This window comes from Chiloscyllium plagiosum, unplaced genomic scaffold, assembly GCF_037043375.1.
Source record: "Chiloscyllium plagiosum isolate Xiang-an unplaced genomic scaffold, Cpla_swu_hap1 HiC_scaffold_42, whole genome shotgun sequence".
NCBI classification, from domain to species: domain Eukaryota; kingdom Metazoa; phylum Chordata; class Chondrichthyes; order Orectolobiformes; family Hemiscylliidae; genus Chiloscyllium; species Chiloscyllium plagiosum.
The window spans coordinates 50,977,293-50,994,623 of record NW_028270180.1 but is presented as its reverse complement, the minus strand read 5'-3'; positions in this window follow the sequence as shown (position 1 = coordinate 50,994,623).

The following is a 17,331-nucleotide window of genomic DNA, read 5'->3' as shown; positions in this document are numbered from 1 at the left end:
AGTACAGGAGCTGATAGAAAACCAATTTACTGAGGTGTGTTAATACAACAATAGGATCATTATATTCAGGCATTTCAATTCCAAACATTTATTCGGGCAGTGATAACATTTTTAAGAGGGGACAGATGCCTTGAAATGTATTCCAGGGAGCTTCTTATGTCAACGTGTCGCAGATACAACAATGGGCGGGGCTGTGCTGGCCTCACCGTGGGGTAGGAAGCCAGTCAGATGTTGCAGGCAGGATTGGGTTGAGCATGAAAGGACCAGTGACCGTGACTCCTATGTCTTGGGTTTGCTAAGGAAAAGACCCAAAAATGTTTGAAAAATAAAAACTTTTTGGATTTGAGAGACCGATTTTGTGAAAACATATGACAGGATCTGGCCAAAATGCAGATGCTTCTGGGTGCAAGTGTAGCAGAACAGCGTGGGGCGCGAGTTAGGGGGTCACGTGATCAAAATGTCATTGATGACAGTGTCGGCCCAGCATGTTACACCGAAGAAGAATTTTAGGAACACAAGCCCAGAGAACCTCAAATGTCGACACAAATTCCGAACAGAATTAAAAAGGAAAAAGAAGCTTAAAGCAGTTACAAACTAAGCAGGTCAATGGAGGTCCGAAAATAATTTAGAAAGTGTAGGGCCAAACATAAAAAGTCAGTAGAAGAGCAGAAGTGGTGGCGGGGAGTTAAAACATTCGAGGGTAGAGATTAGCAAGAATTCAAAGACTTTCTTTCGGGTTAATAAGGGGAAGAGGATAACGCGGGAGAGAATGGGGAGTATTAGGGACCAAGAGGGCAAACTGTGCACGGAGCCAGAGAATATGTTAAACAGTTACTTTCTTTCGGTCTTCACTTTGAAGAAGGAGTTCCTGGATTCAAGGAGATTGACCGTGTGATCCTTGAGTGAATTGATACAGAAGCTGACAAAGAATTGGAAGTTTTTGCGGGATAGAGAGTAGGCAAATGCACAGACCAGGATGAGCTGTATATTAGGCTGACGTGAGGAGATTACAATCTCTTAACTTTTCATTTTTGTTTTGCCTCTGGCCACAGAGAAGGTGTGATAGGGCAGGATAACATCTAATATTGATACGTCTTTCAAACAGAGTGCTAGAAATACCGCATGGGGTTAAAGACCACCAAGTCTCACATCAGTGAGAGGGAAATCCTTTTAGAAAATTCTGTGGGCTGTTGAGGCTGGCTCATTAAATATCTTTAGGATTGATGCAGACTGATTTTCACACAAGGTTTATGGGGAAAATGCAGACAAATTGAATGGGGGATTATCAAAATAGATCTCACCGAATTGAGTGGAAAAGCAGACGCAGTGAGCGGATAGACATCCTGTTGTTCCTATGTCGAATTGTATCATTTTTAAAATAGCCTTGTATTCACTGGAACATCAACCTCTCTCGCTATGGAGTGAGACACAGTTTGGAATGCAGTCGACGGATTCAAGGAATTAATAAATGCAGTACTCTTAGACAGAAAGGACCAAAGGACTGTGACAACGCAGATTGGCTGTCGAGGTGAAGATTAGCATCAGCGCAGTTAGTCCTACCAGAAGGAAAATCTCAGGAAGATATCTTCCAAGGCCAATCAGTGATCTTGGATGGACAGCAGGTAGTCAGCGGCCATGTGTCAAGGAGTGCTTAATGTCCAAGTGCTACATCGCTGCAGTGTCTCCCTCCTTCCCTAAGCAAAACTAAATGTGAAGGAGTAGAGAGACATGCGGTTGGTAGCAGAGTCAGTAGTAATGTTTGGCTCAAGAGGTTTGGACAGGAGCAGCTTAGCGAAAACTACAGGCAAGCTCAAATAAAGTCCTTTCAACTTCAGTCTTGCAGCAATGGAGATTGCAGTTAGGACTGTTAAACGTTCCTCCTACGGGATGTGGGAGCTCAGGGAAATTCCCACCATCCCTGGTAACTACACGTGTGGAAAATGCACCCAGCTGCAACTCCTGGGAGACCGTGTTCGGGAGCTGGAGCTGGATGCACTCAGGATCATCTGAGATATTGAGAACTTCATAGATAAGAACTTTCTTGTTGTGATCACACCCAAGACTCGCCCCAATCATGTTTCTGTAATGACTATAATATCCCAGTCCCGCGTTAAAATCCATGCTATGATTACATCAGGCTTACCTATCTGTCCTGTTGCATTTAAAAAAGGCAATTTAATCCAACAGGAGTCCGTGCGCCCTGTTGTGTTCAAAACATAGAGGAGGTGGGCGATCACCTGTAATGGCGAACGGAGTAGGCAGAGAATGCAGGAATCCCCTGTCGCAATTCCCCGCGAAAATAAGTGCACCGTTTTGGATACTGTTCAGGGGAAATACGTTCCAGGGGAAAGCAGCAGTAGCCAGGTTGGTGGGGCACAGTGGGAAAGGGTAACGTTAAACAGGACCTTAGAGATAGGAGAGTCGATTGTTAGAGGGAATTATCGGAGATTTTGTGGCCTCAAATGGGAATCCAGAATGTTGAGTTACCGCCCAGGCGCCAGGGTCCAGGATGTCTCCGAGCGGCTGCAGAACATTCTCAAGGGGGAGGATGAGCAGCCAGAAGTCATTGTGCACGTTGGCAAAAATGACACAGGTAGACACAGGAATGAGGTCGTACAGAGTAATTACTGAGAGCTGGGAGAAAAGTTAAAAACCAGGACCTTGACAGTGGTAATCTCCTGATTACATCCAGTGTGATGAGCTAATGAAGGTAAGAACAAGAGGATATGGCAGATAAATAATTAACTAAAGAATTGGTGCGGGGTAGGGGCAGAGAGATTCAGATTTTTACATCACTGGAGTTGTACTATAGGCCTACAAATAGTCAACGTGAATTAGAGTAACAAATGTGCAGAGACAAGGGAGACATGCAGGAGCAATATGGTTGTCATAAGAGTGGATTTTAATTTTTGTAAAAGACTGAGACTGCTGGAGCGTTAAGGAAGTTGATGGAGTGGAATCCGATAAGTGTGTTCTGGAAAGTTTTCTCCAGCAGTATGTAGAGGGTCCTACTTGGGAAGGGGCAAAACTCGCACGACTCTTGGGAAACAGAGGAGAACAGTTGACTGAGGTGACATTGGGGGAGCACTTTGTGACCAGTGACCATCGTCCTATTAATTTTCAAATAGCTATGGAGAGGGACAGAACTGGTCCACAGGTTCAAGTTCTAAATTGGGACAAGGGGAATGTTGATGGGATTAGACAGAAGCTTGCAGGGGTCGACTGGAGTAATTTGTTTGTAGGTAAATGGACCGCTGGCTAGTGGGAAGCCTTTAAACGTGAGATAGCTAGAGTTCAAAACTATATGTTTCTGTGACGGTGAAGGGCAAGGTTGGCAGAAATGGGGAACCAAGGATGACAAGAGATATTTAGGCTTTGACTGGAAAAATGAGGGATGCGTGGCTCAGGAGCACGCAACTGGGATCAAGGGAGTCGCTGGTACACAATATGGGATATAGGAGTTAACCTTTGATGGAAGTCAGGAGGGCGACAAAGTGGATATGGAAGAACCTTGCCTTAGAAGATTAGGATGAATCCAAAGAGGCACTTTAAGAATATGAAATGAAAGCAATAACTAGTGAGAGAATAGGACCCCTCAAATCCCAAAGTGGACGTATGTGTGTGGAACCATAAGAGATGAACGAGGTCCTCAAAAAATATTTCTTCACCGTATTTACCATGGAGAAAGACATAAGTACTTGGGACCTTGAGGAAGTTAGTGGTGATATCTTAGGGGCAGTCCATATCACAGTAGAGGAAACATTGGGCGTACTAGAATGTTTGACGGTGGATTAATCTCACGATCTTTAACAAGTATATCCATGAACACTGCAAGGAACTAGAGAAGAACTTGCAGGAACACTGGTTAAATACATTTATCACAAAGTTGAGATTCCGGAAGACTGGAGGATAATAAATTTGCCCTTATTCAAAAAGAACTGTAAAAGAAAAGCCTGGGAACTATAGACCAGTAGGTTTAACATCTTTGGTAGGTACATTACTTGAGAATATACCATGGAATAAGATGTAAATGTTTTTGGAAAGGCAGGTTTGATTAGGAATAGTAAGCATGTCTTTGTACCTGGGGTTTATGCCTAAAAAGCTGTTCAAGTTATTTGATGATGTGACAAGGAAGGTTGACTTTGGCAGGGTGTTAGACGTCGAAACATATGGTGCTGGAAATGCACATCAGACCAGGCAGCATTCAAGGAACAGGAGAATCGATATTTCAGGCATAAACCTTTCATCAGGAATGTCCAAACATCGATTATCCTGCTTCTCGGATGGTGACTGACCTGTTGTGCTTTTCCAGTGCCACACTTTTTTCGCTCTGAACTCCAGCATCTGCAGTGCTCACTTTCTCCTCGGACGGTAGAATTAGTCCGTATGGATTTCAGTTACAACAGAATAGGATGAAGGTTTTCAGCCACTGGACACTGATATACAGTTACAGGAGGAGACTAATCAGCCCCTCGAGCCTATAAAGCTGTATCCAGAGTAGATCAAGCAGCATTAGTATCCTGATCCAGCAACAGGATCAGTCTGTTCAGTTACTTGAAGTCCGGAACACAGGAACTCGAAGAGCCCACAAACTGACTGGACTCTGGGGTATACTGGAATAACACGAGGCCATTTAGCTCCTCAATCCTCTTTTCCCTTCAGTAACTTCAGGGCTGATCTGGTCTCGGCTGCAATTTCTCTTTCATGCCCAATTGATATGAACAAAAATACTCAGTGTCAGAGTGGCTGGCCCTGACATTACGGCAGGATTTGACAGAGCAAGGTGTCAAGAAGTCTGAATAAGATTGAACTGACTGGGATCAGGTGTGAACTCTCCACTGGGTCATTCAGAACACAATTTGGCTGGTGGACAGCAATCCTCTTAGTCCCTGGATATCTATGTGGGCGATCCTTCGGGTAGCTTCCTCGGCACAAACAGCATCAGCTGCTTCATCAATGTTTTTCCCCCCATCATTCGATCAGAAGAGAAGATGTTCTGTCGAAATCACATACAGCTTCAAAACCTGGGCAACATTCAAGCTCATGTTGTTAACGTGTAAGTAACATTCATGTGACAGTACTGCGAGACCCTGAACACTTGCACAGGATAAAAAGTGGAGCTCTTTCAGCATGTCAAACAGGTTTCACAAGAATGTGAGAAAGCCATTCAGCCCATCGAAACTATTGGATAAGCAGAGTCACAACCAATTCACTCTCGCCTGCCTATTACACTTTTTTTTTAAAAAATGCAAATATTGGAAAGCAGGAGGCTGGAAGACCACACCAAGCAAAGCAGCATCAGGAAGTGGAGAAGTCAACACCTTGGGTGTAACATTTCTTCAGGAGTGGGAATGGACGTAAGGAGGTTTACAGATAAAGAAGCGGCATGGGGAGGAGGAGGTGGTGTGGTGAGGTGGGATAGATCAACACTGGTAGAGGGTAACACTGGATTAGTCGATTGGAAGAATGAATCCCGTTGGAAGCTGGAAGAATGGTGGATCAGAGGAACGGAAGGGAGGTGGACGTGCTGGGAAGGAAGGGATAGGTGATGGGATAGGAGTGGGAGGGATTGGGAAGGGAGGCAGAAGATTGGAAAGGAGTTTATTTGAAATTGGAGAACTCAGTGATCTCGAGACACTAACACTTCAAAAGAAGATGCCATTCAGCCCCTCCAAACTGTGATACTGAAACAGGAGGATGTCTTTGATGCTGCAACATGACAAACTAATGAAGTAGAGATTGCACAGACAGACTGCTCCATGTTGTTCCTCCTAGTTCCATTGCTAATGGTACACAAATGTTAAGTTAACATGGTTTGCTGATCGTGAGGAGGGAAAGTGAATGATTTGCACCAAGTTCCGAGGGGGGCATCTTCCCTCTCCGAGATGTATGGACGAGTCTAGACCATTCAAAACATTCTTAAGCAAACAGCCCAGATCATAACTTTGCAATTTGTTTAATTTAGTGTATGATGAAAATTACCTCGTGTAATTTAGCTACGTTGACGACTGGATTTTAAAATAGACAAAACTTTATTCACAAAATACACAATGAAACACGAAGAACAGAATAAAGAACACCTACAGATCTCAACCTATCTAGCTAGACTTAATTATGCTGTTCCGAATGCACATAAGAGTCCCAATAAGCAAACCCCCTTTGAAAACCAGTTTAAATGGAACACATGCTTACAGGTTGAAGTTGAAGAGCAGAAAAGAGAGAGTTTCCACACAGCTCCCTGTTGAACTTTCCAGTTCAAGACTCAACTGAAAACTGCTCAGCTCAGCTCAGATAGTTCAGCTAAAAGAGCGCATCACTCCCCTTTCATTATACAGGTCACTTCTAAAACATGACCACTTTGGTCTGACGCCTCATCTATTTACCGATAAACAAAAGGCCTCTGAAAATCCTTTTAGTCTCTGTACCAAACCAGACTGACCTGAATCAGGCCCCGTTTTATTGTCCCTCTGAAAAAAAAATCAAGGACAGCATCAACCTGAGCCAACAAAAAGCTTCTTGACAAAAAAGGGATTAGCTTTGTGACACCTCCCCCGTTAAAAAATGAACATTCAATACCAAAAGATCGTTGCATTTTTAACCATTCAAATCCACTTGGTAGTCTAAATTCGCACACATACACTATAGCAACTGTAAACATGCAAACATGCACAACCCCATTCAAATTCAACCGCGGTACACCCACCACCAAACGCCTCCATATTTCATTCAAGTTTCAGTAACACATCGGCAATCACGTTTTCACGACCTGCCACCTGCACAATTGTCATAATGAATGGCTGCAGCAACAAGCTCCATCGAAACAGTCTGGCATTTTTGTCCTTAAATTTATCCACAAATATCAATGGGTTGTGATCAGCGTATGTGTTGTCCCAGATGCATCACTGGTGATATAAACATTGAAATGTTATCATGCTAACACCAAGCTTAGATTCTCTTTATCCACCGTTGAATATTTCTGTTGATGAAGTTCAACTTCCTGTAAAAATACCCGATGGGTCTCTTGATTCCTTCGTCATCCTCCGGCAGGAGCACCGCTCCAATACCCACATCAGTGGCATCGATAGCCAACTTGAAAGGCTTCGTGTAATCCGGTGTGGCCCATATTGGGGGCAGTGGTTCACACAGCTTTTAGGCAGTCAAATGTCTTTTGACTGCTTGCTGTTCACTGAGAGTTCTTAACCTTTTTTAATAGTTTGGTGAGTGGAGCAGCCACACTGCTAAAGTTTGGCACAGACTTTCAGTAAACTCCAGTCAATCCAAGGAACAGTAATACTGCTTTTTGACGACGGTGTGGGAATTTTCCCACTACTTTCGTTTTTGTATCTCATGGGGCGATTGGTCCATGTCCAATAACATTGCCCAGAAATGTGACTTGGGTTTTCGCAAATTCACTTTTAGCTAGGTTTATCACTAAGTCTGCCTTCTGAAGTCGAGAGAACAAGTCCGATAAATACTGAAAGTGTTCCATCAATGTGTGACAAAAAAAATCATCAGGTCATCAATGTACGCTACATAGTTGGGTAATCCAGCAAAAACATTATTGTCAATCTCTGAAATGTGGCTGGAGAATTTTTCATACCAAATGCCATGACTTTGAACTGATATAGTTCATTTGGTGTTATGAAAGCCTTTGCTCTCTATGGCATAGGTCCTTGCCAGTAGCTCTGAGCAAGTCTAACTTAGAAATGTAAGTGGCTTCTCCCACCTTTTCGACACAGTTCTCCAAACATGGAATTGGATATGCATCAGTCTTTGTAACGGCGTTGATTTTGTGATAGTCCCCACATGACCTTCGGGTACCATCTGACTTTGGCACTATGACGATAGGTGAGTTCCAGTCACTGTAACTCACTTCGATTATGCCATTTTGGAGCATTCACTCTCGCTCTTTCTGAACCTGTGCCAATTTTGGACGGTTATGCTTATAAGGATGTTGCTTAATCAGAACAGAATCTGATTAAGCTAGTACGTTCCAGTTTATTTCCGTATATCTCCCAAAGTGATAGGAATAACTCTTTTGGGTCATTTCGATTTTCTTGTGGAAGTTAACTCAATAATTTATCCCAATTTTTGACAACTTTCTCATTGTTCAATTTGATTTGAGGAATGTCCAATTCTGAATCCTCTGAACTTGGTTCTTCCTTCTGTACTGTAATCATGAACATCTTCTCGTCCTGCTTTCTTTCACTATCAACCTATCTTTTGAGCATATTCACATGACACACTTTTTGAGCTTTCTTCCTGTCTGGAGTCCTTATCAATTAGTTTATCTCACTAAAGTTATTCTCAATTTGATAAGGTACACGAAACCTTGTTTTTAAAGGCTCACCTGTTTCTGGAAGGAACACCAATGCCTTATTCCCAATTACAAAATTGTAAGTTTGTGATTTGTTATCCGCTTCCTGTTTCATTGTATGCTGTGATACTTTTAAATATATCTAGCCAACTCTTCAGCTCTATTTAATCGATCCCTAAAACTTAACACATCGTCCAAATGGGTGGTCTCTGAATTCTGACTTATTAATTCCTCCCTCATCAATTTGAATGATCCTGTCTTTGGCTGAATACAATAAAGTGAGACAAGTGAATTAGCTAAGATTATTAATTGTAATTTGGTATCGTTAACCATAAATAAGTGTGTATTTCTGATTGGTCGATGAAAAATGTACACATCATTACGTAGAATTAAAAAGCTGATGGAATATATTGTTTAGAGAGTGCATTCTCATTGGAAACGCCCTTGAACAGGGCTTGAAGATAACTGGGGAAAAGTGCCTGAGTGCTGTCTGGTCAGTGACAGGAACCCAGTGGTTTGAATGATTGAAAATTCCTCTAACATGGAGATGAGAAAATCATTAGATCAGCTGCGATCTTATTGAATGCTAGAACACATTTCGGCTGAATGTCCTCATGATGGATTTGAAACGTATGCGATTTTAAAAACGTACATCTCTACTCCTTCCCCTTATGCCTTACATACTGGGGCAATTACATTTCTCTGAAAAATTGAATTATTTGGAATATTATCCCGAACATTCCATAATCAGCATTCTCCAGAATATTCTATCGCCATGAGGGGGTTTTGAAAAGGCGAGAGAGAGAGAGAGAGAGAGGGAGAAGGAGAGTGGGAAGCTGCTGCATGCGGTAATGAAAGTGGTGGAGCATGAGTCTTGTTCGGGGGTACGTGCTATAACAAATGTACAGTGAGAGAGAGAGAGCAGAGAACAGACTGTGACTCTTATCCTGATAGAGCGGGGAATGTTATTGATGCTTATCCTGAATTGCTGGGATCTTCTTCAGACGGCAGATAATGCACTGAGCTAGGTAGTGAGCTCAGACCACGCTCGGTGGGTCTGGTTTTATGCCCCCCTCCCCCCCCGGGAAAAGAATAATCCTCCTCTGTACTACCTCATCTACCTGCCCCTGTCGACAAACCGTGATGTAATTGCCCCTTATCCGACATGCTTGTGGTAAACTGTGCAGGGCAGCTTAAAACAGAGAAAGCTCAACCGTGTGCCCATTGGCCTTTTGAAGATGGCACCAGTGACAGTGTTTCCAGAATATCCAGGCGCGTCCGGCCGATGTTGAGTACCTCCAATCATGATGGGTGGGAGAATAGGACTGGCATTGAATGACAGGGACACCATGAGGTGGGGTGGGTAGTTAGTGAGGTGAGTTCGATAAGATAACACCAGGAAACTAGTTCGGCCTCGTGCAGACAATTCCTCTGTCACACTCATTGAAAAAGACACTGAGACAAATTATTGTTAGATTCAGCCCAATAAGTCGAAGACTCTACTGTTCCCACTCCCAGTTGGAAAGCTGCAGAACAAATGCTCATCCAAAACTCCATCATCTGAATTTGCAGCAATATCCCATCTACCCATCATTCCTGGGAATACTGGTTAAAGTTGCAAGATGCTGTTGAAATATCTTTACTTCAACATTCTGAAACCAGTGATCATCCATGGAATTGTCTCTCAATCTCCCTTTCTCGTTTTCCCAAAGTCCTTTTGTTTCTTTTGGTATTTGAACTGATTTCCCTACCATCTCTGTCTGGCAGGGATTCTTACACCCAGATCACCGCTTTATCATGGCACAATGGAGATATGCAGCTGTAAATGGATGGGAGCTGCACATCCTGTCACTTCCAGTATGAGCTGCAAGTTTCCCCACACTGGGCAGGGATCTAATAAAGTGTTACTGAACAATGTACTAGGCTGGAGTACACAGCTCTACATGCTGGGAGAGTAACTGCTCCTGGTTCACAGATCAATGTACTGGGGTGATATACACAGCTCTCCATGCTGGGAGGGTAACTGCTCCTGATTTACAGATTGATTCACTGCTATTCACTGTACAGCTCCCCATACTGAACAGATACCTTATCCACGTTTATAGAACAAGCCCACCTGTTTGCGCTGCACATTACCCCATGCTGGACTAACCGTTTTGTCCAGATTTCTGAATCAATGCGCTGGTGTGGTCTGTACTGCTCCCCATGTTGGACAGATAGCTAATGGATTAGTCAGAGCTGCACAGTATTGCATCATGGGCAGATTGCTGGGTTGTACTGAGACTGGTCTGCACAGTGCTCCGTGCTGAGCAGATATCTCATCTGGTATTATGGAGTCTGTGCTGGATCTGTGTGGAGGATTGTGTATCTGATATAATTACTGATAGAACTGTCACTCCTCCAGCTCAACGCATTTCGCTGCCAACCCCGTGTTTATGCAACTTATTGTTCATTAGTAATTATCCAATTAAAACGTGAATATCTGCCCTTCTTGTCATGGCCCCAATAGACGCCTCTCGCAATATAAGAAGAAGATTCAAAATTTGAAAGAAGATTTGTAGCTCGGGTGCTCGTTGCTGTGGTTCTGTTCGCCGAGCTGGAAGTTTTTGTTGCAAACGTTTCGTCCCTTGTATAGGTGACATCCTCAGTGCTTGGGAGCCTCCTGTGAAGCGCTTTTGTGGTGTTTCCTCTGGCATTTATAGTGGCCTGTCCCTGCTGCTTCCGGTTGTCAGTTTCAGCTGTCTGCTGTAGTGGCCGGTATATTGGGTCCAGGTCGATGTGTTTGTTGATGGAGTTTGTGGATGAGTGCATGCTTCTCGGAATTCCCTGGCTGTTCTTTGTTTGGCTTGCCCTATAATGGTAGTGTTGTCCCAGTCGAATTCATGTTGCTTGTCGTCTGCGTGTGTGGCTACTGGGGATAGCTGGTCGTGTCATTTCGTGGCTAGTTGATGTTCGTGGATGCGGATCGTTAGCTGTCTTCCTGTTTATCCTATATAGTGTTTTGTGCAGTCCTTGCATGGGGTTTTGTACACTACATTAGTTTTGCTCATGCTGGGTATCGGGTCCTTCGTTCTGGTGAGTTGTTGTCTGAGTGTGGCTGTTGGTTTGTGTGCTGTCATAAGTCCTAGTGGTCGCAGTAGTCTGGCTGTCAGTTCAGAGATGTTCTTGATGTATGGTAGTGTAGCTAGTCCTTTGGGTTGCGGCATGTCCTCGGTCCGTTGTCTTTCCCTTAGGCATCTGTTGATGAAATTGCGAGGATATCCGTTTTTGGCGAATAACTTGTATAGGTGTTCCTCTTCCTTTTTTTGCAGTTCTGCTGTGCTGCAGTGTGTTGTGGCCCTTTTGAATCGTGTCTTGATGCAACTTCCTTTGTGTGTATTGGGGTGGTTGCAATCTCAGGGAGAGAGCGTAGCAACCTGGAGAGATGTAATGCCTTCCAACCCTGCTGAGACCCCAGCAATAAATGGCGAAATGTAAAACTAAGAATCTTGTTGAAGGTTATTGCTATATCAGTTATTTATATTTAGCATTTGCATAAACTGTTATATTTAGTTTCAGTCACAAACTCCACTTCATTTCCATCAATTTCAGACTCCTCACTCATAAATATCTAAGAAGTAAGAATATTGTTCAGATCCGTGCGTCTTCCTTTTTCTCTATATTTTCTCTGCCATCAACCCTGTCCACACCCACCTCCATAATAACCCAGTCTCCACCTCTGCCTCAGTGCTGTTGTTGAATTAGCCGTTATCTGTCCCTTTGTTAACTTCAGCTTTTACGGCTCCAGTTCTCTTCTGACCTCTCCTCCAATTGCAAATATTTTGAACACATACTTGTTCTTGTCTCTCCAGCTGTTTCATAGTTGGCACCCCATATCAGAGTAATAATCACAGTGGTCAGAGTAATAATCAGAGAGGCACAGGTTCTTAAAGGCATTGTTTCAAACCCTATCCCGGCTAATGACAGAACTTAAATTTGAATGACAAAAATTGAATGAAATCTCATTTTACTAACGGCAACCATAAACCATCTGGACTTCTTTCATTATTTCACTTATAATCTTTGGTAAAGAAACTAAGTTTGACTTCGACCCCACGACCACATAGTTGGCTCCATATTGTCTTGGCAAATGACCTCATGGTCAAGAGCAGCTAGTGATGAACAACAAATGCTGCCCTTGCCAGTGACGCTGTCATCCCGTGAAACAGCAGCATTAACGGTGAAATAAACCAATGAACTGTGGATGTTCGAGATTTGAAATAAAATTCTCCAGCGTCTGAAGATGTTGGAGAATCTCAGCAATAATGGCAGCCTCTGTCACGAGAAGAACAGATTAAGTTTCAAGTCTAGTGACCCTACAGCAACACTGAAAGCAACTGGGAAATAATATTATTTTTATCAGACTGGATGAGTGAGGGGGAGATTTGTTGAATGGATGGGGAAATGTCCAACAAAAGAGAGAGAGAGAGAGAGAGAGAGAGAGAGAGAGAGAGAGATGAAAAGTAAAGGGACTGCTGATAATGAAGTAGAAGGAAAATAAAAAGGGAATTTCTTCTAACATAACCCTTTCCCCATATTCCTGAATATTACGTCAATCTAGATATGCCCCTGTTTAAAGTGAGTTACATTCCCACACTCGCTCTTCTCTGAGTGTGCTGGTCAACTACAACGGTAATGCTGATGCTGCCGTTATAGTTGCTGAGATACAGAGAAACGTAATGTTACATTGTCAACTGCTTCTTTGGAGAACGGAAATTTTACTGTGTGTCTGCCAGAGATGTAACGGCTTTCTCAGCCAGGAAGAGAAACATTTTCAACATGGATTGTGTGTGTGAGGATTTGACTTGCACCTGTCAGTGAAGGCAGGTTCTGTGGATGTTTTTTCTCGGGTGTGCATTATCAGCTGCTGCATCTACTCAGAGAGACCAAGCGTATGGTGACCGCACTCTGGACACTGCATTTATAGAGGGTTTCGGTCCATGGGAAACAAATGGAGGTGAGACTACACAGAAGGAAATCTGCGAGGGGCTGGGCATTGTATTATCCTCCCTGGGATTTCTAGGAATATTTTTCTAAGCTGAACCAATTCCAAACATAAAATGTGAACCTTTCAAAAATGAGGTGGTCACTGAGCTGCGTCCCCTCCATCAGTATAATCTGAGCTTCACACCAGGGACAGAACTGTACTGACATTCACCATGAAGTGAACTGGATTAATTCTGGAACTTTCCAGGCAGGACATGTTAACATATTCATCATCTGCAAAGTGCAGTCCTCCTAAATATTCACTGGCTGTCAGAAGCCATCTGCCAGCTGAGATGAAGACATTGAGTGTATCTCCCTGAGGAAGGTACAGAAGCAAACTCCCAGATATACTAGGGAACAGTGGGACTGGCGAAAATGAGGAACTGCACGAAACTAGAATTAATGAAGAGTATGTTTTTGAAAATCTAATCGAATTGAAGGTTGGTAATGTGCGGGTTCTGCTGAGCTACATCCCAGAATATCGAGGAGGTGGCAATAGAGCTAGCGAAAGAATTACTGATTATTCTTCAAAGCTGGTTACATACGAGAAAGGATCCTGCAGACTGGAAAGCAGCTATTGTAAATCTAAACATTTAAAACAGGACAGAGAGGACAAACAGACAACTAAATAGCTTGATCTCAACTGTGAGGAAACCGTTGGAACCTTTTATAAGAATGTGGCAACTGGACACTTGGAAAATAATGATATGATTTGATAGATTTGGCCTAGATTCAGTAAAGGGAAATGATCTTTGGTAAACCTGCTGGAGTTTGTGGACTCTGTCTGTTGTGTCTTTGACAATTGAGAACCAGCGGGATAATTGAATTACCAGATGAAGTTTGACATTGTTGAGTGCAGGTTGGTGGAGAATGTAAGAGTCCATGGGTAGGTAAGGGTGGAATGTACACCGTATGTATTAAAAATTGGATAATGGACAAAATGAACAGAATAGTATTTTTTTTCTCTGGATGGAAGTCTTAGGGGTCTCAGAAGGATGAGTTCTTGTGCAATAGCTGTGCACAAGAAATAAAAATGATTCAGATGTTAACAACAAATAACATTATTGACATTTAACTTTATTAAATGTTGAGAGGTTGGGAAGGGCTGTTGTTGAAAAGGACCTGGATGTCTTTAGTCATACGTCACTAACAGCATTCTTACGAGGCAGGAAGTAATTATAACCGGAAAGGATATGTGGACCGTCATGGAAAATTATTAAAGTACCAGAATAAATGTATTTTACTCAATGATAGTGTTCTGTTGAGCCAGTATTTAGGATATTGTGTACAGCTGAGTATGCTTTATAAATAACTATCTTCATGTCACCGAGACAGTGCAAAGGAGTTTAACCAGACTGAACCCTGGCATGATGTTACCATAAGGAGAGAATGTAGTGACGATCTGTTTAATCTGCAGCGCTGTGAGAGTATAAGAACTTGAAAGTTGATGATTATGGACGGACCCTCATTATGTCTCAAGCAGCCATTGATAAGATAAGAAACTCCAAACTTTCTTTAGGATGGTCGATTCCTGATAGTTTATGTGCCTGTGCAAAGACATCATTTCGATTGACAGTAAGGTACAGGCTCTGAATGAACTCTGAACACTTTCATGTACAGTTACTGTGTGACTCTGCAATCAATGTTACGTTGTATACAGTCCTGTCACAAGCCATAATACCTTCATTGTGCAAGAGTTAGCCATTCACCACCAGCTTCTGACTTCTAGAGAGAACATGGGTCTGCTCTCTCAGCGATAGAAGATGACTTTGAAACAGGTTAAAAAATTGTCTTCATTCTTACTCCCAGGAAACCATGTTAATGTCATACATATGTACGATGAGTAATATAGCCACGAGGTACAAAGTGGAGCAGGCTATCTGTTCAGTCCTTGCTCCATTTGTTTGTGATCTTGGACCATCTCTGAAACCTTCCTCTTCCTGGGTTAGTGACTTTAAAGCTGAATGACCCCTTCCTGTTCCTTTGTAAATGACTCCGAGTGTGAATTTGTCTCTTTCTGATCCTGTGTAAGTGACGTGTAGTGTTGGACAGAGCGCTTGTCTTCCTGTGTAACAGGGAGAAAGTGAGGACTGCAGATGCTGGAGACCCAACCATTTCTTTCAGAACAAATAGGGCCACTAGATTTAAAGATGTGTATATACGTTCCCGTATACTTTTAAAATACAACTTGCAATATCTTCACAATATTCCCGAAGAAGGGCTTATGCCCGAAACGTCGATTCTCCTGCTCCTGCTGCCTGACCTGCTGCACTTTTCCAGCAACACAGTTTTCAGCTTCCTATGTAACAGGCAAAGGGACGGAATGGGCTGTCTCTGTTTTTTCACAATCGTTTTGATGGACTGAATGACTTTCCCACATTCTTATGAAGCAAAATTGAGTTGCAGAGTGAACCTCTTCGTTTACTGTGGAAACGTGCAGTGTCTGGCAGCGCTGTTGCATAAATGTTAACGGCAGTTAAACAGCACAGGCTTAAATGCTGTCCAGATCTTGTTGCGCATGGACACAGACTGATTTAGAACCTGAGGGATGGCGAAGTGTTCTGCATATTGTGCAACCTATAGTGAATATCACCACTTCTGATCGGTGTCAACTCAATGGGCTGAATGGCCTGATTCCACACTGCAGGGAAACTGGAGAGGCCTGGGCTGAGGAAGCTACATTGAGGATCTCCTGCAGTGATGTCCCACAGCTGAGATGATTGATGCCCAATGATGATGAACACTTCACTTGTGCTGTGAATGACTCCAAACAGCGGAGAGGTTGCAACGGATTCTGATGAAGTGCAATTTTGCTTAGGGTCCTTCATGTTATCCTCAGTTAAATACTGCCCTGATACCAGGGTCAGTCGCACTTAGATAAGCCCTTGTATTCACCTCTCTCACTCATATCACTAGGTCATCGTATATAAGCAGAGCAATGGTTTCTTCAAACAGAGGGTAGTGAATGTCAGGAATTCTCTATTCGAGAGAGTCAGGGGATCTAGATCACTGAAAGATCTCTGAATAGTCTTCCCTGTTTATGTTCACCAGATGATACAGTAAGTGGCCTCCAACTGCTCCTGTCTAGCAGTTTGGAGGGGCAGAATGGAACAATGGAGCATTACACTCAAGAACAAGATTAGGTCGTTCGACACTATGAAACTGCTCCACCAGGCACTAAGATTGTGGAATAACAGGTTGTGGTCTCAGTTCCACTTTCCTCTCTGTATTCCATTATCCACAACTCATTCTCTGTCAAATATTAATGAACTCAGTTTGAATAAATGTGAACAAAGAGGCACCACATACCGCTGGGGAAGAGAATTCCCACTCAAATGCCCTTTTAGTATTTCTCCTCATCTCTCTTACAATGTCATATAGCAGGGAACCCTGTCCACTTAAACCAGACATCCCAATCTGATCTCAACCCATTCGTCAGCATGAGGCCCATTTCCCTGTGAATCCTTCCTATTAATATGATAGCGTGATGCCTTTTAAATGTTGGATGAAACTTTGGATGAAATAAATTAAAATGAAATCCACAATCTGGATGAAAATATTGTCCCTTTACTGTCTTTCTCCCCTCACCTTAAGCCTTTGTCCTATAGTTTTGTAGTCCCCGATCCTGGGAAAATGACATGGGCTATTCAGACAGTCCATGCCCCTCATAATTTTATAAACGTCCATGATGTCACGCATCGGACTCCAATACTCCAGAGTAAACAAGCCCCAGTTTGTCCAGCCTCCCCCATACCTCAAAACCCCCACTCCCGGCAATATCCTTATAAATCTTTTCTGCACCCTTTGAAGTTTATTAACATCCTTCCTGTGGCTGAGCGAACTGAATTAACTACAGTATTCTAAATCTAGCCTCACCAACATCCTGCCCAGTCACATGATCTCCCAACTCGCACACTCAATGCACTGACCAATAAAGGCAAGCATACCAAACCCCTTCTTCACCACCCTGTCTACCTACGACTCCGCTT